A 25950-nucleotide genomic window follows, 5' to 3' on the forward strand; every position below is an offset into this window, starting at 1 on the left:
AGGCTGACCTGCTCACTCTGTTAGGCCCAACCCATATTATCCTGTATTATCCATTTAAACCTCACAACAATTCCATGAGGTTGTTAGAAGCTTTACCCCTGTTTTACAGATGAGAAAACTGAGGCTTAGCAGGGGAAGGATACTAGCTTGAGGTTACACAGCTAATGAGTGATGAAGTCCATGCAGATTCTCACCTTGGCTGCTCTCACCTGAGGCAATTTTAAAGCATAACAATGCCTGATTCAGCTGGGAGAGAGTGTGGTGGACATAACTGTTTTCTTTTTCTTTTAAGTTCTCAGCGTTATTATTTTACCTTTTATCATGGAGATTTTCAGACATACACAAAGGTAGAGGGAATGGTATACTAGACACCCACAAATCCATCACCCAGCCTCAACAGTTATCAACTCATGACCAATCTTGTTTCCTCTCTGCCCCCTCCTTCTTGCCTCCCCCAACCCATTGATTTGAAGTGAATACAGACATCTTACCATTTCACTTCCTCAGATGTTCATCACTTCCAGTCAGGCTCCCAATCTAGGGCTCATCCTGCTGCCCCCCTTAGTTGAAGCTTAAGTTCAGATAGTGCACAGCAAAGCTGGGATTTGAACTCATTTCTATCAGACCCAGAGCCCCAGCACTTCACCCTACCCTGTGCTGGAGATCCCCCAGAGACCTGGGGTTACTGATCTCTCTCTGCCCAGTGTGACCCTGGGGTTTGCCCAGGGGGTGTCTGGGCTGCAGAAAGACTCTTGAGCCCCTGGTGAAGCAGCAGTGCCTGATGGGACACCCACAGCACAAGGGGCGTTCTGAGAGAACAGCTTAAAGCCACATGGTACAGTGCAAAGAGCACAAATTTGGGGTCAGGCTGGTCTAAATCGAACTCTAGCTCCACCACTGGCTCAACTCTATCACTCAGTTTATCTGGGCTTCAGTTTTCTCATCTGTAAAATGGAGATATGGATACCCACCTAAGAGGGTTGTGACGCTCAAATGAAATCATTAGTGTGAGAATTCCCAACCTACTGTCTGGCCCATACTGGCTCTTAGTAAAGACAGATTTCTTTCCTTCTTCTCTTCCCAAAGTATTGTTTCATTATGACCAGCCCCCTTGCTCAAGAACTAACTGTGGCTCCCTGTGGTTCACTGGTTCAAATTCTCAGTCTACTATCTGGCCATCAGAGTGCCTATAACCATGGTTCATCTTCAAAGACCTGGCCTCTCTTTGCCTGTTCTACCTTGTGTCTCACCAGTCTTCACAGTCCAGACCCTCTTCCAGCCAGCTAGCCCCCCAACACCTTGCTTATGCTCATCATACACTTCTTCCTTGGAATGCCTTCCTCCTCCCCCATCCTTCAGAACTTTCTCAAGACTCATTTTCAGGAAGCCCTCCAGGTTTCTCTCTCTCTCACACACACACACACACACACACACACACACACACACACACACACACACACACACACACACACACACACACACACACACACACACACTTTCCCTCACTTTGCATTCCCTCAGAACTTAATGCAATGGCAGAGGGTAGACATATAAAGGCCACTGGACTAGGGATAAGGACCCCAGGGTTTGAGTAGTGCCTCTTCATAGTTGTGTGACCATGGACAAGCCACTTATGGCCTCTGGGAAACTTGTCTCCAAAACTGTTATTTGTCTACACACACCATGGGCAGCACATTTACCAACACTAATAACGTTAATAAGTAGCATGCATTTCACACTTACTTCCAGGCCCTCATCTAGTCCTATTACTACTACTATACTACTATCCTCCTTTTACAGGTGAAGAAACTGAGGACTACAGAGAAGTCACATGTCTGTGCTCCAGCACTGGAGTCCTTAACCACTGTACTCCACTGTTCTAGTCCCTGTGCCTGGAATCTTTGCCCTCTACCTTATTTTCCTAAGTACCAGCAACTCAAAACTCCTGCTTCAAATCTCTGGCCAGTGTCACCTCCTCCGGGAAGCCCCCCAGGTCCTTCCCATTAGATCCAATGCCCTTCTCTTTGCTCCTGTAGCACCTGTCCATCCCATCATACTCTCTTTACATTTTCCTCCCAGCCTGGACTCTGAGGCACTGGGGAGGAGGGACTGTCTCCTATACCTATTCCTAGTCCTGGCAGCTAGCTTGGTACCTGGAACCTAGTAGATGTTCAATAAGTGTTGGAGAGAAGGAGGGAAAGGGAAGGAAAGTGGTGGGGCAGGGTGGGAGAAGAAAGAGGAAAACAAAAGACAGAAGGGAGGAAATATGCAAAAGAATTGGGCCCTCTTGGACAGGATGATTCTTCCAAAGAGAGGAGGAGGAGAAGTAGCAGTGGGCTTAGAGGAACTTTGGATGTCTTTGCCCCTGGCATAAAACGAGGCCTGGCGAGCTTCCATGCATCAGTTAGAAACTGCATTTGCTGACAATAACAAAGACCCTTAAAGAGTGGCTTAAAGAAGCTAAATGTTCTCTTCTCTCAGTCTGGAGGTGAATGGTCCAGGCTAAGAATGGCCTTTGGTCATCAGGCACCCAGGGTCCTCTGCCTTCCTCTGTGCCAGCCCAACCAGGAAGCTTTCATCCTCATGTCGTCTCTGAGTCCAAAATGGCTTCTGGAGCTCAGCTACCATCACCTCATTCCAGACAATAGGAAGGAGGAGTGAAAAGAGGTAAAAGGGTCCCTCCCTTTTAATGAGTTTTTCTGGAATCCACAGACAACTCCTCAGCTTATACCTCATTGGGCAGAACCTAGTCACATGGCCACTCTTAGCTGCAAGGGAGGCTGGGAAATGTAATGTTTAGCTGGGCACACTGCTGCCTCAAATCAATTCAGTGTTCTGTTACTCAGGGGAGCAAGAAGGATGGGAGCTGGGGTAGGACATTAGCAGACTCCTCTGCAATCCGCAGAAGGGGTTACCCAGAACTGGAGTCAGGAGAGAGCTCTCTTGTTGGTGGCCTTCCAGAGGGTCACTGGTTGGTGACTTGCACCGCTAAACCACAGATTCTTGTTGATAAAGTGAGCAGGGGTGGCACTTGATAAGTCCTCAAAAGTTGTAGTTCTTGTTCCTCTTATGTGCCTGGAGTCGTATACTGCAATGATTTAGAGTGGGATTTGTCAAAAAGTAATTTTTATCCCCATAAAGATCTTTGGTTAGGGACCTGTTCATTTTCGCCATGCACCCCACACACAGCACCAAGCCAGGAAGAAGGGACCGATCATCTTTGAAAAAAGAACAACAATGAAAATAAAATCTCATGGGATGAAAGGAAGTAGCATTGTAAACCTACCTCCCACCCCCTTCCATGTTATTGGAAAAAAACTGAATACAGCCTCCAACTCAAAACAGAGGCAGACCAATGCTAAATCAACTTTGCACTAACCTTACCTTAAATAATTACAAGGTAACTACAGAAAGGTAAAAGACACAACCAAAAAGAACACAAACGTTATCACTGAATCATAGTGACCCTCGAGTGAGTTCTAATCATGCCTCCATACACCCACACCGGCCCTTGGGACACACCTATGCCGGGTCCTGGGGAGTAGAGGTGGCAGGGGCGTGCAGGGGGGGCAGATTCGGAAAAGGGAAGACTTAGGGAGACTCCTAAGACTGAAAGTGGTAAGGAGAAAGCAGGAACAGGGAATGCATGAATGTGAGCAGTTTGGTTGCCCTGTTGCTGGACGCTTCCTCCGCCTTAGGTCTCAAAAAGGGAGAGAGATTTCAGAGTTCTTGGCTAAATTCTTTGCATGTCTCTCTGCGTCTCTGCCATTTTTCTTTCACACGCTTTATAAACAACTCTCCCCCACATCCTCCAGGGGCGATTCCTATGGTGTGGGAATTCTATACCTTCCACATCACTAGTTCTTAAGCCTTTTGTGGGTTGAGGGAAGGATGCAGAAACCACAGCCTTTTTTTTTTTTTTTTTTGAGAATCCAATAGATAAAAGCAATGGCCCATATACTCAACATTGGAAAAATAATTTCAGGGGGTTCATGAGCCTGCAGATTTTAAATCCTTGATATTGAAGGAAATCCAAGATTTTAACTATAAAAAGAGCAGGCCCTTGGGAAACACCCTGAGGGACTCTGGGTTTTCCTTGCTAAATTTTTCTGACCATGGCTACATTCCAACTACTCTGTGTGATTAACTGTAACAAATAACATTTATGTCAACCTACTACAGGCCGGTGTTAACCTGTGCAACCTTCACAATAACTCTATGAAGTTGGGCACTATCACTGGCCCCACTTTATGGAGGAGGAAACTGAGGCACAGAGAGGTAGAATGATTTGCCCAAGACCACACAGCTAGGAAGTGGCAGAGCTGGGATTGTGTTATAGGCTACTGGACTCCAGGGCCATTATTTTTGTGCTTTTCACCACTGCATAGTGGCCTTTACCTCTCTGTACACTGAAGCCACATAAACCTACCTAACCCTAATGCAGGTGTCAGGCCCCACCTAGTAGTGTGTTGGAATCAGCTCATACTGGCTCATAAGAGCCAATTGTGCACATCTCTTTCCACCTCGACTTTCTGTGATGTGATGGTGATAGCTTGAAATCAGCCATGGTGAGAGTATTTACACCACAGCAATTGGCAAACACTCTAAGTGAAGGCTTTCCCCCCACCAGAGAGCTGTTGATTAAGCATTTACCAGCACACCACTGGACCCAGTTATTCTAGTCCCAACTCAAATAGCTGCAACCTGCACATCCAGCAGCCCGAGCCCCGAGTCCGTGGGAAGCAAGGATCTTCCTCCCAGTCAGTGAGGAGGATTTGGATGTGGTCTGCTGCCCCCAGGCTTAGTGTGGGGATAATTAGGGAGAATGTAGCCTCCTCTCTGACCCCACTGTATGCAGGCTGTCTTCCAGCTGCCCTCAGCACCTTCCCTGTCCTAGAAGCCAGGCTTGGTCAGCTGGGATCCAGATCCTTTACACCATTCTGGCAGCCCACCTTATGTGAGAGCCCTTGGCCGCCTAGAAGCCTCAGCAGCCTGCTGCTCTACACCCCTGCCATTGGACCCTTAGCTATTGATGCCAGCCAGATCTGGTTTAACCCCTTCCCTTTGGGGTTAGTCACAGGCAGCGGGCCCCTCCCTCCAGCCCCACTAGATACCAGCCCCACTCCCTCTCCACCTTCTGGGAGCACCCAGCAAACTGCCCAGCTGGGACCAAGACAGTTGTGACAATGCACATTCTCTGACTTTTGTCCACAGGGAAACCCCATCCAACAGCAAGGATTCCAGTGGGCTAGGCCTAGGGTGGAGCCTTCCCTGGTGCCCTCTCACCAAGCAGAATCTTGGACCATAGGAAAGAAATGGATTGTTATGACTATTATCATTTAGTGAGCATTTTCCTTGTGCCAAGAGCTTTATATTTCTTTATATTATCTTTTTTAATCCCTACAAGATCTCTAGGAGATAAGTATTATATTAATCTCATGCTTAAAAAGAGAAAATTAAGATTCAGAGAGGTTAGGTAACATGCCTGAAGTCACACAGCTAACAAGTGGTGGGTGAGCTGAAGGCCAGAGCTGTCTCACTTAAAGCCCCATGCCTTAAAACCTGTGTACTTCAACTGACAGGTACTGATCTAAGAGCTGACAGAAAGTCCACAGTGGCTTCCTTCTCCAGCCCCCAGGGAAATATGGGAAAGGCAGCCCCTCTTGCCTCCCTTGGGGTTCCCTGGGGAAGTCCCCAAGAGGAGAGGAAAGACAACCTTGGTCACCTGTGGCAAAGCTACTGCCCAGTCAGAGCTGTGCTCCACCAAACATAGAAAGTGAGCGTTCAGTGGCAAGCACGTCATGAGTACCTGCTGCATACACAGCATTCTCTTAGGCATGGAGGTAGTGGGAAGACGACTAGGACATGGTGTCTGCCCTCAAATAACTTACTGTCCAATCTACTGGGTTACAGAAAAGTTGCTGCCTTAAGGCGTGTGATAAGGGCTACGATCACTGGAGGCACAGGACTAATTCCGATAGGAGGATGCTGAAATCATGGGGGAAGAGGCAGCACTTGATCTGGGCTTGGACAATGAATAGGCATTTCATGGCTGGGAAATGGGGGATTTGGGAAACCAGGAGGAGGGACGAGCAAGGTCAAAGGCATGGAGGCAGGACGCCCCATGAGGGTGTTTGGTAGGGATGCAGCTGTGGCAGGGGGAGTGGGTGGGAATGTGATAGGAACAGATGGCGTCCTGTTCTTCGCTAAGCAATGGGGAGCCATCAGAGGTCTTTGAGCAGAGGAGTACCATTATGGGATAGAACAGTGAGACTGGAGATAAAGAGACCAAGACATCAGGTGGTTCAGACAGGAGAAGATGACAGCTGGAAGCAGGGGAGAGGCTGCAGGACAGACAAAGCAAGAACAGTCCTAGGGGTCAGCGAGGAGATATGATGGACTGGACTCAGTGAAGGGCAGGGGCTGGAAAGGAGAGAGGAAAGGCAAATATGATCCTGAGGTCTTGGCCTAGGGTATTGGGCTACACTGCCGTAACAAAGAGACCCACCCCTGCCCCCAATACAGTGACTTAAATCAGATGGAAGTTTCTCTCGGGTCTCTGGTATCTGTGCTGGTCAGGCTGCTCTGCTCCATGACGTCATTCAGCGACCCAAGTGCCTTCCATCTTGGTGTTCCTTCATCCCCTAGGATATTGTGCTCATTGGTGTGATTAGATATGGGCACTATTCCCACCCAGGGGAAGGGGAGAGGAGGGAAGTCCAGGGCAAGCAATGTCCTTTGGAACAAGTGAGGAAGAAGTTGCTAGTAATCACCTGGCCACACCCAGCTTCACGGGAGGCTGTGAAATGTCATTTCTGCCCCGTGGGTGGCCGTGTGCAAGGAAGAACGGGAGAATAGATTTGGGATGGAGCGCTAACCAGGAGTCGGCCACATCTGGGTACCTGGAAGAAATCCTGAGGGGGAGCAGGCTTTGGCAGGGAGATACAGAGTGTACGTTTTGTACAGGTTGAGTTTCTCACACCTGCAGGAGGTCAGGGCTGGAGATGTAAGTTTGTGAGTAGTTAGCAGAAGAGCGGGCTAAAACCTGGGGTGTGAGGGATAGGGACCCTGGGAGAGACAAGAGAAGAAGAAAATTGGACTAAGGGTGGAACCTGAGACTCTTGAGGAAGGCCTAGGAGGAAGAGTCACGTTGCCAATAGTATTTTGTTTTTTTTTCTTTTTAATTTTCTAAATTGAAGTATACTTGATGTATAATACTATATTAGTTTCAGGTGTACAACATTTTGATTCAGTCGTTTTATAGACTATACTCCATTTAAAGTTATTACAAAATAATGGCTACGTTTCCCTGTGCTGTACGATATACCCTTGTTGTTTGTTTGTTTATTTATTTATTTATTTATTTGCGGTACGCAGGCCTCTCACTGTTGTGGCCTCTCCCGCTGCGGAGCACAGGCTCCGGACGCACAGGCTCAGCAGCAATGGCTCATGGGCCCAGCCGCTCTGCAGCATGTGGGATCTTCCCGGACCGGGGCACGAACCCGTGTCCCCTGCATTGGCAGGTGGACTCTCAACCACTTCGCCACCAGGGAAGCCCTGTTTATTTATTTTATACATAGTAGTTTGTGTCTCTTAATCCCACACCCCTATCTTGCTCCTCCCTGCTTCCTTCTCCTCAGGTGTAACCACTAATTTCTTCTTTATATCTGTGAGTCTGTTTCTGTTTTGTTATATACATTCACGTGTTTTATTTTTTTAGATTCCACATATAAATAATAACACAGAGTATTTGTCTTTCTCTGTCTGACTTATTTCACTAAGTATAATACTCTCGAGATCCATCCACATCATTGGAAATGGTGGAATTTTATTCTATTTAGGGCTGAGTAATATTCCATTGTGTATATCTATATTTACCACATCTTCTTCATCCAGTCATCTGTTGATGGACACTTAGGTTGCTTCCATATCTTTTGCCAGAGGGACGAGGGTCACAGGAGAAGCCTCTGTGACAAAGAGGCAGACCCAGGGGACCAGGGATGGGGAGGTGGTTAGAAGCACCACATCCAGGGGTGACAAGAGACCTCAGAGGGGACTTGGCTCCAGAGCCAGGATCCCCAACTAGGCGGCAGGGTAGGGGGGCTTGGTAGTGAGGTGAGCACAGCTGCACAGCCAGAGCATTACTGGGGTACACTGTGAAATGCTCACCACAATCAAGTTAGTTAACACATCCATTACCTCACATAGTTACCGTGCGTGCACGCGCGTGTGTGTGTGTGGTAAAAACACTAAAGATCTACTCTCTTAGCAAATTTCAAGTGTACGATACAGTATTGTTGACTATAATCGCCATGCTGTTGACTATAATCGCCATGCTGTATACAAGATTCCCAGACCTTATTCATCTTATAGCTTTAAGCTTATATGCTTTGACCAACATCTCATTTCCTCCACTCCCCGCCACCCCATCCCAGGCAACCACCATTCTACTCTTTCCTTCTATGAGTTTGACTATTTTATTTATTTATTTATTTATTTATTTATTTTATTTTATTTTTTGCGGTACGCAGGCCTCTCACTGTTGTGGCCTCTCCCGCTGCGGAGCACAGGCTCCGGACGCGCAGGCTCAGCGGCCATGGCTCACAGGCCCAGCCGCTCCGCGGCATGTGGGATCGTCCCGGACCGGGGCATGAACCTGCGTCCCCTGCAGTGGCAGGCGGACTCCCAACCACTGCGCCACCAGGGAAGCCCATTTGACTATTTTAGATGATATATGTGGTATCATGTAGTGCTTGTCCTTTGTGTCTGGCTTATTTCACTCAGCATAATGTTCTCCAGGTTCATCCGTGTTGTTGCAAATAACAGGATTTACTTCTTTTTTATGGCTGAATAATATTCCATGGTGTGTGTGTGTGTGTGTGTCTGTGTGTGTGTGTTTGTCCTTATGTTTACTTCTAGGAGCTTTATGCTGTCAAGTCTTACATTTAAGTCTTCAGTTAATTTTTGTGTAAGATTAGGGTATGTTGATTTCTTGGGGGTTTATCCCTATGCCTGGCATCAAACTCTACACATCCCAGGTATGTGGCCAAAGTCCCCTCTCTATGCACCCTGAGAGTTCAATACTAGGACCAATGCCTGACAGGGCAAAGGTCCGTCCATTGATCAAGTAGCTGACACGCTGACTGACTGATAGATCAATTAAGCACTCCACAGATTTCCAGGTCAATGATTGACAGACAGACTAGTAGCCTGGCTGTCTGAGGGCAGTGCTGAGGACAATGTTCGCACCTTAGGTATCTTTATCCCAACCAACACTTAGCAGGGCCTGGCTCAGAATAAATGCTTAATAAATGGCTGCCATATTAGTGCTATGGCTCATCTAGCTGCAAAAGAGACTGGGAAATGTATTTTGTTAAAATCAATTACAAAATTAGGGCTCTAGGACAGGAAAAAAGGAGAATGGAGATTGGAGGGCCAAGTGGCCTCTGCCATAATGGGACGGTGATGAACTCTGGTTAAGGGATGCAGGCACTGGAGGACCACATCTCAAGTTCAGAAGTGAATTTGCACGGAGCTTAGGAATGGGATTACCTCGTGTGCAGAACTATCAGAGGTCCACAATTTCTCCCCTTTACCCATTAGTATCCTACGGAGGTGCTCAGCTAAGAAGCAGTGAGAGACCACCTGTGCCTGTTGAAATGACTGCTTTTTATTTCCAAAGGCCTGGCCTTGAGGAAGTATAGTCTTAACGTCTTCTGTAATTTTGCTCATCACAAAATCTTACTAAAGTTCCTATTTAAGACCTGGCCTCAGTGCCCCAATTACTGTTGATCCTAAATCTTTTGCAGACAGGACCCATCAGGGTCACAGGCTTCAATTCAGAAGTAAGAAGCAAAAGTTCTAAAAATGCTCCCTTGCCTCTTTGCTGTAATGGCCTTATTCAGAGCAAAAGGGCAACCTCAGCATACAGGTACTGTGCGAAGCTCCAGGGCTCTGGCACCTGGTTCAAATTCCAACTCTGTCCTGACTGGCTCTGTGACCTTGGGCACATCATTCAACCTACCCTCACCCCCAAAGCCTCAGTTTCCTCATCTGTAACATGGGATGAGAATAATAATACCAACCTCATGGGGTGGTATTGGTATCCGTGGTGAGAACAGGTCCTGGCAGTTGGTAAGAACTCAAAAACTCTTAGGCGTTATTAGAAATGGACACAGTTGTTTCAGCCTGTGTTTTCTGCCTCCCCAGCTTCTTGAGGGGTAAACGGCCCTGTCTTTTCCATCTCATGTGCCCCCTCCTTCTCCCCCAGGCACAGAGTAGAGAATCCTGCTGCCAGGTCACTCTGGATACAGAGCTGGTGTGCAGTGAACAGGTCTGTGGTTTACACGCTTCTCTTCCCACCCGGGTGCCCTGCACTCTTCCCTCTGCTTCAGCACATCCCACCCCGAGGTTCTGAGGTGGCTGGTGCTGTGCTGTGGGTGCGTGGTGCACACACCCCCACTCCACTTTGAAGAAGCATGGTGTCTAATGCACAGATGCCCTACACACCTTGCATTCAGATCGCCCCTCTCCCAGAGCAAAGGATAACGGGGTGAAAATGAAATTTGCTTGGGAGCATCCCTCTGGCTCCTTGGATGTCACTTTTCTGCGTATTTATGGTAATCATCCCTGCAACAAAAACAGTGACTTCACTGTTCTAAATAATAAGCTAATTTGTTACAGCTAATTACTCAAGGACTTCCTTAATCTCAATTAAAAGATCCGAGAGGATTCTTGCCCCCTCCCATGCCAGTGTTCCTGAAGATTCCCCTAATGTATTCTGGATCACAGATTAGTGGGGAGCTGAGAATGGTCCGTGCTGGGCAGAGCTGCTAAAATCCATCCCAGCAACGTGAAGCAGTGATTTATTGTGACATGGAATGTGGGACATTTCCCCAGCTTTTGTGATTGTGGTAATGAAGCTGTAAACCAAATAGCATGAAATGAGGCAAGGCCTTACAATTTAATCAGCTCATAAACAGATCTACTGCATCAAGCAAATGACATTATTATCCATCCGAAGTAAATCATGCTAATCTCGGGAGATAAAATCAACATCGTTAATGGTCACATGTCATATTCATCAACACTAAACCATCCCCTTTGACAGATTAATCCTAACTACAGCTCCCAGGATGTATGGTAATAGGGCTTGTAGCATGCATTTCACTCCGCGCTAGGCTAACCAGCACTCTTAAGCTGCTATTACAAATAATTTTTTTATTGATTTACATATTTTAAAATGCATTTAAGGTGAGGCACCATTAAAAACCCTGTCACCCACCCATATTTCTTCCCTCCATCCCCAGACTTTATTAATAGGAACGGGAAGACAAACGCAGTAAGCCTCATAAATACTTTGTTTAGGGCACTGTTAGGGGTAATTAAGATAGGGACCACGGTTCTTTTTGGGAAGAAGGACAGGTGAGGAACAGAAGGGGTGACGGGAAAAAAGGACCCTCTTGTGGTTCACAGATAAAGGGAAATTGCAGCTTCCTTTGTTTCCTGTTTTCCCTAGAGGTGCCAGGAAGAAGGGAGATAAATTCTCCCCCAAATCTGCTCTCAGAGCCTTCCCTCTCCCCCTTTCTCTCACATCCTACCTCCACCCCATCAACTCAGCCTCATGGTATGTGCATCTGTGCCGGCATTTCGGTCATTGTATCCTGCCTGCTGACTCCAAACATCAAATGTATTTATTTATCATGAGACTGACCTAGGATGAATGCTCCTGGAAAAGTGTCCACTACTCAAAATGTCACTTCCCCTCAACAGGCTGTGCATTATACTGACAGGCGTACTTTCAGAGGCCCCTGAATGACGAGGATGGATGGAGGGCTGCCATAGCAGCTGGCACTGCCGCCTGGGCTGAGTGAGCGAGTGGGCGGATGGGTGAGTGAGTGGGTGACCAAATTATCCACACTGTCCCCCAGAGCACAGGGGCATGACAAGAGATACAGCATGGAGACTTTCAAGGCTGCATTTCTCAGCAGCAAGCAGAGAACAACCCACCTTCTCCAAGCCAGCCTTCCAATGGGCACTTTCGAGGGGCTTCCTGTCTACCTGGAGAGCCAGGGGTGGGTGGAGAGCAGGAAAGAGGGGGTTATCCTCCTTCTGAGTGAAGAGAATGCGGGGTCCCAGGATCCCCACTTTTGGCTACGCAGACCTTGCACTGCACGATGGCATTCCTGAGAATTATTCAGGGCAGCAACCCTGAGGTCACCATTGAGTCAGGCCTACATCAACCTGGGTAGAAATCCAGGAAGCAGATGGATTTGAGAGGAAAGTGTGCCAGAATTGAGCTACTAAACTCAGCGGAAGCGCTTCTCCTGATGCACTGAAGAGGCCCCACCTCGGCCTGAACGGACTAAGTAAGAGGCAGGCATGTCCAGATGCCCCACAGCAGGCCGCATAGAGACCTCCTCCTGCCAAGATGTATTTTAGAGGTGGGGTGGCTGATAGATACAACAGGACCCCGAACTGCCCCGCCAACCCAGGTCTGTTTTGTAAAATTGCTTCTATTGATTAGACCAACGAATAAAATGATGCTGAGGGTAAATTAACTTCAGGGCTTGGGTGGCACCAAGTTCAAGTGGTTGGAACCCACTGAGCTATAAGAATCTCTAAAGATTTTGTGCCTGGGGTTTTCCATGATCCTCACTGAGAACCGCGGCGGTTGCCTGCTCTGATTTTTGGGGAAAGACCTGACCCTCAGCTATCTGGGCTGAGTTAGTTGGTTGAGGAAAGCGGATGGTAAACTTTAGTGTGAGTCAAAAGCACCTAGGGGCAAATTGGTACAACCACTACAGAGAACAGTATGGAAGTTCCTTAAAAAACTAAAAATAGAACTACCATATGGTTCAGCAATCCCACTCCTGGGCATATACCCTGAGAAAACCATAACTCAAGAAGATACATGCCCCTCAATGTTCATTGCAGCACTATTTTCAATAGCCAAGACATGGAAACAACCTAGATGTTCATTGACAGAGGAATGGATAAAGAAGATGTGGTACATATATACAATGGAATATTACTCAGCCATAAAAAAGAATGAAATAATGCCATTTGCAGCAACATGGATGGACCTAGAGATTATCATACTAAGTGAAGAAAGTCAGACAAAGACAAATATCATATGATATCACTCGTATGTGGAATCTAATTTTTTAAAATGATGCAGATGAACTTATTTACAGAACAGAAACAGACTTACAGATATCAAAAACAAACTTACGGTTACCAAAGGGGAAATGTGGACAGGGGGAGGATAAATCAGGAGCTTGGGATGAACACACACACACTACTATAGATAAGATAGATAACCAACAAGGACCTACTGTATAGCACAGGGAACTCTACTCAATAGTCTGTGATAACCTGTATGGGAAAAGAATCTGAAAAAAGAATGAATATACTTATATGTATAACTGAATCCCTTTTCTGTACACCTGAAACTAACATAACGTTGTAAATCAACTATACTCCAATAATTTTTTTTAAAAAAGCTCCTAGGGGTTTGTTAAAACACAGATAGCTGGTTTCCACCTGCTGGTTTCTTAATCGTTAAGTCCAAGTTCAGGCCGGAGAATTTGCATTTCTAGCAAGTTCTCAGATGGTCCTGATGTTGCTGGTACAGGGACCACACTTTGAAAACCAGGGTTTGGGGGCAGGAACACCTACACCAGGGAGGGGCAGAGGTGGCAGGGAGGGAGGTGTAGGTGGGTAGCATTGGATTCCCGGGTACAGGTTAGAAGCCCAGAGTTGGGTCACAGCAGGAAGCTGGGGCCAGAAACAGGAAATGAGGTTAGGAGTGGGAGTTCCAAGGCTCTGAGGGCTTTCCTATTCTAAGTTTCTGTGACTCTGAGGATGCAAGCAAGCAAAGCAAGCCTGATGAACCAGCGTCCAGAACCGCAGAGGTCAAGGCCAGAAGCAACAAGTGTCCTGGAGACCAGAGTTGAATTTTAGCCCAAGCCCCAACTCTGACTTGTGTTTCCTGCAGTCCATCCCTTTCCCTCTCTGGTTTTCCCCTTCCTTGCCTTCTCTGTGAAGAGGGAGTGCTGCACTAGATTTCCTGCAAAATCCTTTCCGTGTCTGATAGGTGTGAGGTTATGCCAGTGTTTCCCAAAGAGCACCGGGTGGAACACTTGCTCTCTTTGAAAAATGGGTTTCATGGTCAGCTAAGTTTGGAAAAGTTTTCAAAACATAAGCCCCTCCTGGATTTATAATTTATATTCACATGTTAGGGACTGAGCCAGGCTCTTCAGAGTCCTGAAGTCAGGAAACCTGTTTAACTTTATTTAATCCAGCATTTCCCAAACTTACTGGACCACGGAATCTTTTTCCCACTTAACACCTATTAGCACCCCTAACACCTATTAACACTGGGGTTAATACAGAACATACTTTGGGAAACACTGGCCAACGCCAATGGCTGAGACAAGAGGCAGATGAATACACCAGCATCTTTTCTCCCATGCCCGAAGGTACAGCCACTTCCCCTCAGCTCCCAGCACCTTGGTGCACTGGCACATCAGCAAACATCTACTGAGCATCTGCCACCTGCCAGGGACTGAGCCAGGCACTCAGCTAATAGACCGATGGCTCTTGCCCTCAACAAGCTCTCTGGCTGGGGTGGTAGGGGAGAGCCTGTGTACTGCCTTGGTCCGGCAGGGAACTTTGAGATTCTCACCAAGCTTGTGGCCTTTGTCCCTCCTTTTCCATGGGCTGACATCAATTTACCATTGGTTTCACTAGTAGGTTTACTCTCTTCAGTCTCACCTTCCTATAAACATGTTCATTCATTCACTTAACAAAAATATACTGAGCACTTATTTCCTACCAGATACTATCATGGGATATAGTAGAGAATGAAACAGGCAAAAATTCCTGTCCTCATGGAGCCTACATTCCAACAGAGAAGGATAAGCAGTGAATAAATAAAATACATGGCATATCAGATGGTAACAAGTGCTAAAGTAGAGAGGGGGTAGGCAATGCCGAGGGAGTTTTACTATTTTAAATGGAGACGGGGATGTCAGGGAAGGCCTCGCTGACTTGTGTGTAAGAATCTGAAGGTGTGAGAGAGTGAGCCAGGTGGAAGAGTGTTCCAGGGAGAGGGAGAAGCATGTGCAAAGGCCCTGGGGTGGGAGTATGCCTAGTGTGTTTGACACACTGCTAGGAGACCAACATGGCTGGAGAAAATGAGAGAGGATGAAGAGCAGAAAAGGGTCAGAAAGATGACAGGGGCCAGAGTACTAGACCCTGAGTGGGATGGAAAGCCTTCTGAGCAGAGATGACGACACAATATGACTTGTCTTTCAAAATAACTTAATGTGATTTATATACAGTATATGCAAAGTCCCTGCAGAGAGCCAAAGAAGGTGATATCAGGTCATGAAGCTGTAGGTTCCTGGTGCGGGTCACGTGGCCCTTCTGCTTACGGCCATCCCCCAAATCTGCTCTCGGAGCCTTCCCTCTCCCCCTTTCTCTCACATCCTACCTCCACCCCATCAACTCAGCCTTATGGTATGTGCATCTGTGCTGGTGTTTCGGTCAAAAAAGAGTGGGAAGGGCATGAGGATAGAGGGATGCAGGTATGGAGATGGGCAGGAAGCTCTGAAAGCCAAACCGTTTCACAGATGTGTAATATTTCCACTTTGTGCCAAGCACTGTTTGAGGCCCATTCACTTAGATCCTCTTTATGAACTCTGAATTAACCCTGTGAGGTGGGAAATTCCTATTCTTGTTTTGCATTTAAGAACCTTGTGAGTCAAAGGAGTTAACTGACTTGCCAATTCACACATTTCACCAGTGGCAGAACCCAGGGCTCCCAAATTCTCTCATTCCAGTGCTCTTTCGTCAGCCTCGCACTGTCCGGTATTGGGAATGGTGTCTGGACCGCCTCACTTTCCAGGGAAGCACTTTTCAGACAGGTACATCCCTTAGTGTTGACTCCATATACCCTGTAGGTACCAAGAGTCTGCAAGGTGAGTGTCTTAGATTGGAAACAGATGCTGGAGATGATGGAGAGTTGCATGTAGAAGGTTTATGGGGGAATGCTCTGGGGATACACATGTAAGGAAACTAGGAAGACAGGACTGAGATGAGGGGAAATCTGACAGCAAATGAGACTGCAGCAGAGACCTCAGCCCCCAAACACAGCAGAATGGTCCAAGGATGATGCCTGGGGATGCCTCATGGGCACCTGATCCAAGCTGGGCCAATCAGAGATGGCCCCAGGAACAAGGGGTGGAGAACCCAGCAAGAGGTCAGGCTGGCTCTGGGTGTTAAATCAAGGCATGAAATCTAGAGGCAGCCATGTTCAGCCATCCAGACTAAGGAGCAGGAAAAGATGTTTGGCACCCAGAGGAAAGACTGAAGCACTTGCACAGAGAGAACAGAGGGAGCTAGCCCCCTCCTGAAGCCCTGCAGGGCTCCAGGATTTTCCTGATCCACATCCCAGCCCTTAGGTGGAGGTTGGGGACCAGGGGTGCTGATTCACCTTCTCTAAGTGGAAGCTCTGAGTTCCCTGGATGCTGCCTCTGCTCCACCAGTGTTGATCCCGATCCCCTCAGCATCCACACCTCTGATCCTCCTACTTCCCCATTTTCTAGGCTTGAGAGTGAGATATTCTCTCTGATCACTATTTTTTCTTTCCCTGGGTCCTTACCCTAAGCTTTTGAAAGTCAAAAGCCAGGGTGAGCCTTTTGTTTCTCTTTCTGCTGCCTCATCTCTTCCCCAAGGCACCCAGCATAGAACAGGCCACCTTGAAAGGAGAGGGAGTCAGGGAGAGACAAAGAGAAGGAAATAGCCAGAATTCTTAACAATTAATTAATAGTTCAAACATATTATTTTACCATGAAAAAACAGCAATTTTTAAACATGCTTTTTCAAAACCACACTAGCCTCTGGATTTTGCCATAAGCTCCTTCCCACGTAAGCATCAGTACTCTGAGAGGCCAGAGTGAAGATCACTCGCTCATCTTGTGTGCCAAAATAGACAGCCACCGTTTCCTTAAGAAAAGTTCTTGCCTTGCCTACAGCTTCTCTTCTGGCCCACTGCCCAACAGAGGTAGGGTGGCCATTCATTTGATAAGTCTTGATTAGGGTTCTTAATTTTCATAAAAGGCAGTCAACCTGACAATCCCCCAGGTTGCCCTAAAATGTTGTTTTTTAAATTATTATTATTATAAAAGAAATACTTATTATAAAAATGTTACTGAAATGATTAACTTGAAAGTGAAAGTGTGCTGTAATCTTAGCTCCCCAAGGTAACTGCTTTTAGACATTTGATCTATATTTACCCAGATTTTCCCTTCCTATCTTACTTTTTCAGTAATACTGATCTGCTTCATTCTTCTTAACAAAATTGCATTGTTTGCTTGACTTTTTTTTTTTTTTTTTTTTTTTTTTTGTGGTACGCGGGCCTCTCACTGCTGTGGCCTCTCGCGCTGCGGAGCACAGGCTCCGGACGCGCAGGCTCAGCGGCCATGGCTCACGGGCCCAGCCGCTCCGCGGCATGTGGGATCTTCCCAGACCGGGGCACAAACCCGTGTCCCCTGCACCGGCAGGCGGACTCTCAACCACTGCGCCACCAGGGAAGCCCTGTTTCCTTGACTTTTTAAAAATTATTCTTAAAAATCTAAAAATAGTATATAATGATAGTAAGGACGGTTTAGGTGAACTATAGAATTCCCTCTCCCCCAAGGTTAGATGCTATCATCAATTTCTTATAATCCTTCCAGAAATGTTCTATACCCATATGTTGTTTTATTATTTAATTTTTAATACCAGCAGTATCATACAATACCTACTGTTCTGCAGCTTGCTTTTTCTCACCTAATACTGTATCTTACACAGCTTCCTAATAGTAGGTGTCACCTCCCTTATTCTTGTTGATGGCTGCACGGCATTCCACTGTACAGATGTGCTGCTGTAGTTGAAATATCGCGATCCAGTTCTCAGCCAGTGCAACACCTGCATCCCAGGTCTTTGTTGGAAACGAGAGCATCAAACTGTTGCTGCCCAGTCTCCAATAAAAGCAGAGCTGTTCTAGCTCATACAGCTCAATACCAAAACAACAAACGCAATCAAAAAATAGGCACGAGACCTACATAGACATTCTCCAAAGAAGACATACACATGGCCAACAGGCACATGAAGAGATGCTCAACATTGCTAATTATTAGAGAAATGCAAATCAAAACTGCAATTGAGGTATCGCCTCACTCTTGTCAGAATGGCCATTATCAAAAAGTCTACAAATAATAAATGCTGGAGAAGATGTGGAGAAAAGGAAACCCTCCTATACTGTTGGTGGGAATGCAAATTGGGTACAGCCACTATAGAGAACAGTATGGAGGTTTCTTAAAAAACTAAAAATAGAACTACCATATGATCCAGCAATCCCACTCCTGGGCATATATCTGGAGAAAACTATTATATAATTCAAAAAGATACATGCACCCCAATGTCCTTTGCAGCACTATTTACAATAGCCAAGACATGGATGCAACCTAAATATCCATCAACAGAGGAATGGATAAAGATACGGTACATACACACAATGGAATATTACTCAGCCATAAAAAAGAATAAAATAATGCCATTTGCAGAAACATGGATAGACCTAGAGGTTATTATACTAAGTGAAGTAAGTCAGAGAGAGAAAGACAAATATCATATGATATCACTCATATGTGGAATCTAATTTTAAAAAATGATACAAATGAACCTATTTACAAAACAGAAACAGACCCCCAGACATAGAAAACAAACTTATGGTTACCAAAGGGGAAAGGGGGGATAGGGATAAATTAGGAGTTTGGGATTAACATATACACACTACTGTATATAAAATAGATAAACAGGGGGCTTCCCTGATGGTGCAGTGGTTGAGAGTCCGCCTGCCGATGCAGGGGACACAGGTTCGTGTCCCGGTCAGGGAGGATCCCACATGCCACGGAGTGGCTGGGCCCGTGAGCTGTAGCCGCTGAGGCTGCGCGTCCAGAGACTGTGCTCCGCGGCGGGAGGGGCCACAGTGGTGGGAGGCCCGCGTACCGCAAAAATAAATAAATAAACAACAAGGAACTACTATATAGCACAGGGAACTATAATCAATATTTTGTAATAACCTATAAGGGAAAAGAACCTGAAAAAGATAGGTATATATACGTATAACTGAATCACTGTGCTGTACACCCGAAACTAATACAACATTGTAAATCAACTGTACTTGAATTTAAAAAAAAAGGTGCTAAAGAAAAAAAAAAAAAAGCAGAACTGTTCTAAAGAAACACTGTGTGGACTTCCCTGGTGGCACAGTGGTTAAGAATCTGCCTGCCAATGCAGGGGACAGTGGTTCGATCCCTGGTCCAGGAAGATCTCACATGCCACGGAGCAACTAAGCCCATGCACCACAGCTACTGAACCTGCACTCTAGAGCCCTTGAGCGACAACTACTGAGCCCGCATGCCACAACTACTGAAGCCCGCGCACCTACAGCCCGCGTTCTGCAACAAGAGAAGCCACCACAATGAGACGCCCACGCACCACAACAAAGACCCAACACAGCCAAAACTAAATAAATTAATTTATTTTAAAAAAAACCACTGTGCATGGAAGTAATTTGGAGATGAGGTTGGAGTTAGTCCCCACATTCCTCTAGTATCTAGGTCTTACCCCTGAATAAAGCCAGCCATTGGTGAAGCGCACATTTAATCCCCATCTCCTGGATCTCCCAGAGAGGTTACTTCACCAGACCATGGCCCTGATTTCCAATTTCCAAGCCTCGCCCCTGCCCGAACTGTGAGGATGCCATGGAGGATGTTGACCACTGCATGACCCACACAAGATCCATGAAAAAAATGTCTTGTTTCTTCTAAGGAGCTGGTCTGCTTTTTCTTTAAGGACCACGTGACATTTGTAGCTAATCATGCTTCTTATTTTCCTTTTTTGCTTTGGTCTCCAGGAAGCCCAAAGCCCAATTTTAATAATCACATAAAACTTGGTATGCATACCCGCTTGCCATTTTTTCCCTCTCATCTGTGTAGTCTCTTATATTTCTCCTAGATCTTTAATTTTAAAGATCTTGATTTTTAATTTTTGAACTTTTTCTGTTTTGCAGAGGTTTATTTTTGTTGGTACCATGGAAAGTCACCTCATTTTCTTAAACTGCAGAATGAACCAGAGCATTAGAAAAATAATTTTGGAAGATGCTTTTTCTGACATACCTCTTTCTGTTCAAATACCTGCTTCTCCTCCGTCCCATTGATGTGGAGAGGTTTGGAGGGTGCCATGAAGACCACAGAAGTGAAGTGGGGCAGCCGGTGGCCTGAAGGGAGAGATTTGTATCTCAAATACATAGGGCCAAAATTTATTCCTTGGCTGTCTGGGCTCCCTTGAAATGAGGTGTGAGGGCTGCCAAGTTGCTTAGCAGGGCTTCCAAGCCTCAGAAGTGCCTCTTGTCCTAACAGGACTGCCACTCCTGGGATCAGCTTGGAAACTAGCAGGGCAACTTGGGACTTGCAATGCTTTCAGAGTCAGAGTCTGGAAGGACCCTGGGTCTTCCACTGAATAAGGGGGAGGGGTGGCAGTCCCTAGAAGCCAGGAGGTTAGATACTGTCCTGTCTCCTTACATGAGAAATGGCTGTGATAAAATAATAACTGGGAACAGCAGGTGACCCAGTTTGAACAAAGGGACTGAGGATCGATGCTCCACAGCCACTGCCTGCTTTGTGAGTCCTTTTACTACAACACTATATATTATATGCAAATCGCAGCACAAACTTAAGGCCGCTTTTCATGTCAACAGGCTTCTTTGAGCCTATATGTTATATTTTACAGATCTTGGACAGTAACATTTTTCTTTTTAGTGCGAAGTTGCTCAAGGTTCATCTGAGACTCTTTTAAATTGCTGCTTTCAGAGAAATAACAATGTAAAATGACACGATGATGTATGGCCTTGTCCGGCCAACTGGGGCTGCAGCAGCCGCAAACGCCACCAAACCTCTGGGAATGAAGCAGTCTCCGGAGCGCCATTGTGCAATTGTCCTAACCGGATCATTTTTAATTAGTTGCAATTAATTTCAAGTGACAGCGTCCTGCACTATCAAGTCAGAGAGGCTCCAGTGCGTGGGTGGGGTTATTAGGAACAGACGGCTGGTGAGAGAGAAGCCAGAGGGAGGTCTCAGCACAGGGCTTTTACCTCCAAGAAGATTCCCCAGGTGCGGGGTGGAGGGATGACCATTTCCTGAGCTGGTGGAGGGAACGTCTTCCTAATGATGCAAATGTTCTGATTCTTTCTGGGCTGTGTGTAGGCCCTGCTAGGTGGGCACTTCTTATTATACCCTGTACATACGGGCAAGCGTGTTCTGCCAATTATCTCGCTTCAGTAACACCAAATCTTTCAGCCAGATAACCTCTGCCTTAGTGTGGTAGAGGCACACCCTGAGACGAGGCTTTGGGCAGGTAGTTTATTTGGGAGCTGACCCCAGGAGAGGGGAAGTGAATCAGGAAAGGGAAGAAAATGATATGGGGTGTGTTATGAAGCAAGTTAGTCCTGTGGGTACCTGGAGATCACTCCCGCTGGGGACTCTGGGCATCAACCTAGAACCTACATCTCAGAGCTGTCCCATCTGTGGGTCGGAGGAGCTGGGATATTTATACAATGATCCTGTTGGTCATTGGTGGAGGGCTGCTTCTGAGCTGCTGCACAAAGGCGTGTCAGTGGCTGGAGAAAGCTCTTGGGCAAAGAACTGCAGATGCTGGAGCCGGAAGTCAGGCTTGGAACACCAACATGGTAAGGACAAGGGGATGGGGTGGGCTATGGCAGTGTCTGCTATACCTTCTAGGACCCCCTGTTCTTTTTTTTTTTTTGGCTGCGTTGCGTCTTCATTGCTGTGCACGGGCTTTCTCTAGTTGTGGCGAGCGGGGGTGACTCTTCAATGTGGAGCGCGGGCTTCTCACTGCAGTGGCTTCTCTTGTTGTGGAGCACAGGCTCTAGGCGCGCAGGCTTCAGTAGTAGTGGCACGCAGGCTCAGTAGTTGTGGCACACGGGCTTAGTTGCTCCTCGGCATGTGGGATCTTCCCAGACCAGGGTTCTAACCCCCGTGTCCCCTGCATTGACAGGTGGATTCTTAACCACTGCGCCACCAGGGAAGTCTCCCACTTGCAGTTCTAAAGTCCTACAATTCCCTAGTACCCCTTGGACTTCCCTCTAAGGCATTTATACAGAGAGAAACAGGCAGAGAGGGTAAGGGGGATGACACGCCCGGGGCCACTGAGCCTGGCAGAGGAGAACTGGGAAGTCAGGATGCCTGCCTCTCGGTGGCAGGCTTTCCCCACCCAGACGCATCTAGGAACCCAGGCGCATCTAGGAACCCAGCTCTGGGTGAGCTGACTGGGTTTCCTTCCTTCTAGCCATATTGGCACCCTCTCCCCTGCATCCAGGATTCAGAATCCCTCTCAACAGAATGGCTACTGAGTAATGGTACATACATAAGAGATAAAACTAGAGAGAGGATCTCTCCTTAGCACCACGTTCTCTAATCCAGTGTTTTGGGGGCACACAGTCACTCCTTGTCCCCTACTGAGCTGAATCTTTGGGACCAAGGGGCTAACCTCTACTTTTAATGTATTTACTACTCTAAACAGTGGATTTAAAACAAGAACCAAGTCCATGCCCTAACTTCTCTGGCTTCCAGCTCCTCCCTTAGCTCTCCAGAGCTATCCTTCACTGGTTCATCAGTAGGGAGGGAGAGGGAGCCAATGAAGCTTCACCTTTTTCTCAGGAGTAATAACAACAACTATCACACACATGTACTGAGCACTTACGTACACCATGCACTGTTCTAAGCATTTTCATGTATCATATTAACTCCTTTTACCTCCACAGCTCAGTGAAGTAATACCGTAATGGGGCAGGACCCTATGGGGCCTTCCCAGGACAGATCCCTGCCATGCCCTCTGCCTGCCTCTTGATTGTAGAAAAACTTTAGCCAAAGAATAAATTTAATCAGAGAAGTGAGAAAATGCAAAAAGAAAGGAAAACAGTCAAACAAGATAAAATAATAGTAGTTTAGCCATTTAAAAAACTCAAGGACTTTTCATTTCTCCTCAAGGGCTATAGATAATATTCTGAGCCACATCCTTTGAGCTATTTTGCAGATACTGAGACCCCCACCAGGTGGAAGAAGTTAACTACATGATGACCAGACTGCAGCCATGACATAAGCTGCTCCATCTTACACAATTCCAAGAACCAGCCTCAAGGAAATGGGAACAAACCAACCCTGGAACTGAAGATTAACTGTACTTAAAGCAATCAAGATGACTGATCATTCCACCCCATGACCAATTTCAAGATCACTGTTGGAGCTGACTGTGTCATATTGCACGTAGCCCCCTCCACCTACACACCCCTGAAACTCCTCTTTAAAAGCTCTTGCCCCCTAGGGCTTCCCTGGTGGCGCAGTGGTTGAGAATCTGCCTGCCAATGCAGGGGACACGGGTTCAAGCCCTGGTCTGGGAAGATCCCACATGCTGTGGAACAACTAGGCCCGTGAGCCACAACTACTGAGCCTGAGCGTCTGGAGCTTGTGCTCCGCAACAAGAGCGGTTGCGATAGTGAGAGGCCCGTGCACCGCGATGAGGAGTGGCCCCTGCTTGCCGCACCTAGAAAAAGCCCTTGCACAGAAACGAAGACCCAACACAGCCAAAAATTAATTAATTAATTTATTTAAAAAATTTAAAAAAATAAAAAATTAAAGCTCTTGCCCCCTGATCGGCAGTGGGGAGCTGGCTTTTGGACACAAGTCCATCTTCTCCCCAGGTTTCCAGCCTCCTAAATGAAGCAACTTTTCCTTTCCTACCAGCACTAGTCTCTCAAGTATTGGCTTTCGAGCAGCGAGCAGCCAAACCTGAGCTCAGTAACAATATTACTATGCCCATTTTTAGAGGGGAGAAAACTGAGGCAACAGAGAGGTTAGGTAACTTGACTAAGGTCACCCAGCTACTCAGCGATGGAGCTAGGATGTGAACTCGGGCAGTTTGAGTCCTAGAACCCCAGTGATGACTTCAACTACTTTAGGAATTCTGGACACCCTCTGCACTCCCATTGAGTTTCATCTCATGCTTCCCCTAAACTGAAATACACACCCACTAAAAAAAAACCCTTTCTAAAGACTCAGACTATCTGACCTAACCACTTCTCTTTTTTTCTCTTTTTAAAAAACGGAAGTAGATTACTGCATCCATTTGTGGGACCCCTAGAAATAACCGGAGACCCCAGCATTGCCTCCTTCCTCCCAGGGTCCGGGCCCATTGTCTGCCTCGGGTTAGGACACAAGGCCCCACAACAGGAATGCGTGGTCGTCCTCCAGATACCGAGAGTGCATCACTCACCTCAGGAGGAGCCAAGTTCCCCTTCATCACCCTTGACAGCACTATCATCCATTAACTTATCTAAACCCTGTGTCTGTGCTTGACCAGTCTTCCCATTTACAAAGGATGCCTCCTTGCCTGCAGAAGTCGCTTTGAAGCCACCAACTCACAACATCAGATTTTTTTTTTCAGTCTTCAACATGTCTGATCTTTGAACTTCCAATACATTGTTTTCCAATGGTCCCAGAATCGGGGTGGCTTATTTTTTTTTTCAGTGATTTCCCCTTATCTAATCTCTAATTTTTTTCCCCTTATCAGTCTTTACATTGACGAGACTTGTGAAATTTCTGTTCTAGAGTGGAGGGTCTCTCTCACGCTGAGAGATGGGGTTTTCTGGATTTTACATCACTTTGCTGTGGACGCCCCTTTCTCGTGTTGACCCACAGGAGCCTCGTCACCACCCACCTTGTGTATTTCAGGTCAGTGAGCCTAGTTAGTGCCCTTTTTCTCTAGAGCCTGGTCAGGGCCATAAAAGGCGATCCCTTCAAGGCTGTCTCTGGGGAGCTTACGTGTTTATTGGAACACAGTTGCCAAGACTGTTCAGGAGATTATGATCATGGGAAAAAAGGTGGAAAATAGGTCTAACAAAGGGCTTCATTTAGGAAGGAAGAAAAGCAGGCTTTGGTGGGGCTGTGGAATTAAAGTGGCCAAACAGGCTTCCTGAAGAAGTTGTCAAGGCTGGAATTCTCCCAACCGTAGCTCTCAGCTCAGCGCATCATACCCACAGCCTCCTTTTATTACTGGGTTTGTCATGCCCCATTTACTATCCCAGAATGGAAAGCACAGATAATATAACCAACCTATCCACATAATTTCCAAAAAATCAATATATGGACCTAACTATAATATAAAGGAAAAATCAAAGGAAAGTAAGCTATAATAAAAGAATACATATTTCAATATGTAAATGCTCAGCAACAATGAGGAAGTTGAATACTTGCACCTAAACATAAAACCACAGACTGTCAGTGCTTCTGGCCTTGGGGCGGGGGGTGGGGGGTGCTGGTGACTTAAGGGCTGTGAGTATTGTGCCCACATGAATGGCGGTTTCTGAAATGATGACCAACTCTTGGTAAGGTTCAGTACAGAGATTCAGAACAGAAGACAATTTCCCCTTCAGCTGTCACAGGAGAGGCATTCCTAGAAAATTCAGTGTATATTAAAACCATGCAAACGTATTCTGTGTGTATATGTAAAACCAAGCTAGGTTTAGACTCAGGTCATTGTAAACAGATTTTTCCACCAGGATCACCGTCAAACCTGGGACCCCTCTGCGGTTGTGCAGGTTGTGCACTGCACAACCATTTACTTCAACACGTAAGTGAATAGTGCCCCCTGGGGTTGCAGAGTCCACGGCAACTTGCTCAGAATTTTCGAAGTTGCAAGGGATGATGAGAGAATTCTTCATTGCATGGGACTGTCCTGCACATTGCAGTATGCAGAAAGCACTCCTGGTTCCCTCCCCACACACTAAATGCCAGCACTGTCACAACAAATTACCCCCTTAAA

General features: G+C 46.6%; 1 protein-coding gene across 1 annotated transcript in view; it reads left to right on the plus strand.

The window, feature by feature from the left end:
* LOC307175144 (uncharacterized protein) overlaps positions 1 to 25950 on the plus strand; it is a gene marked incomplete at its 5' end in the record, with an annotated part of 51638 nt that overhangs the window by 2797 nt on the left and 22891 nt on the right. The gene's annotated exons all lie outside the window — the stretch shown is intronic.

This window comes from Stenella coeruleoalba (assembly GCF_951394435.1).
Source record: "Stenella coeruleoalba genome assembly, chromosome: 16".
NCBI classification, from domain to species: Eukaryota; Metazoa; Chordata; class Mammalia; order Artiodactyla; family Delphinidae; genus Stenella; species Stenella coeruleoalba.